This window comes from Heptranchias perlo, unplaced genomic scaffold (genome assembly GCF_035084215.1).
Source record: "Heptranchias perlo isolate sHepPer1 unplaced genomic scaffold, sHepPer1.hap1 HAP1_SCAFFOLD_443, whole genome shotgun sequence".
Classification (NCBI taxonomy): Eukaryota; Metazoa; Chordata; class Chondrichthyes; order Hexanchiformes; family Hexanchidae; genus Heptranchias; species Heptranchias perlo.
Window position 1 is genome coordinate 181,229 of NW_027139457.1, and position 1,272 is coordinate 182,500.

Here is a 1,272-nt window from a genome sequence, read left to right on the forward strand (position 1 = left end):
GAGACTTAGCCTGTTTACCAGACTTGTGTCTAGCGCCTCCAGGTCTGCAGAGACCGACCCGGGCTGCCGCCCAACCGACTTTTAAGCCTTTTGGGAGTGGGAATTTTTCCCATTTTTCCCCATTTTTCGGGTTTTTTGGTCGGGCTTGAAAACGGCGGCCCCGAGGCCTCCCGGGGCTGGCGGGCTTCGGCTCCCTTGCGAGAGGGTCCGAATTCCACCCGTTTAAGCCCAGAAAGGAGTTCGGAAGTCAGTCGGTCGAGGGAACCCCTTCGGAAGTCCGACGGGGATGGATTCGGCCGGCGTTTCGGATCTCCGGTCAGAGGATTCCCCCCCTGGGCGGGGGGGTGCGAGTAGCTGCCGGCAAACGGTCCCTTGCACTTGTGGCACAAAAAGTCCGAGCACAGGTTAATGAGTTGGCCGCGGAAGCCCCTATGCCGAAATGAGAAAGCCCCCTTTGCGGGGATTTAGTGACGCATCTGCGGCCGGAGGTGGGAGGCCGTCCTGCCGAATTGACACTTGTCATTCGGGCACCTAGGGATTGGTCGGGTACCCGGAGATTTTCGAGAACACGATTTTCAGAGCTTTCTCTGACAGCCCAGGTGCACTTTAAGAGTGCCTGAAAAAGTGACACTTGGCAAAAGGCTCTCAATTTCAAAGCGGAGACCTTTACAAGAGCACTCGGAAGTCACCTGTCAGCATTTAAAGCTACATCAGGCGGCAATTTTCGAACTCTTTGTCAGTCTGAAATCGTGTTGAGCCTCGACAGCGTCGGGCTCAGGCAGGAGGAGCTTGCCAGCAGAGAGAGGCTCACCATGGATTGCTGGTGGATGCTTTTCGAAAACATATACACATTATATTATATTATAATAATATAAAGAAAAAAAAGAGTTTCTCAAAATCTCTGTGACACTTTGCAGATTTTTTTGAAAGCCAATAAAGAGAACTCTTTAACTTGAAAGTCACCTGTGCCGGCATAGCGATGACTTTTAAAACAGGTTGACACTTTCGAGCCGCGGCGGCTCTGAATCACCCCAGACACCAAGTGTGTTTGTGGGCAAGGCACCGCGGCCGGTGGGCTGCTTTTATAATAACGGGCACGCAGACTTTTTGAGAGGAATCGGTACTCTCTTCCGATCGATTTGGCGACTCGCGTCCGACATGGGAGGGCCCGAGCGGTCCAGCCAAGGCTGGTGTTCAGGCTCGTCAGGTTCCTCTCTCTGTCCCAAGTGGCAGACGGACAGTTTTAAAAGTCAGTGGGTTTTGTCGGCACGA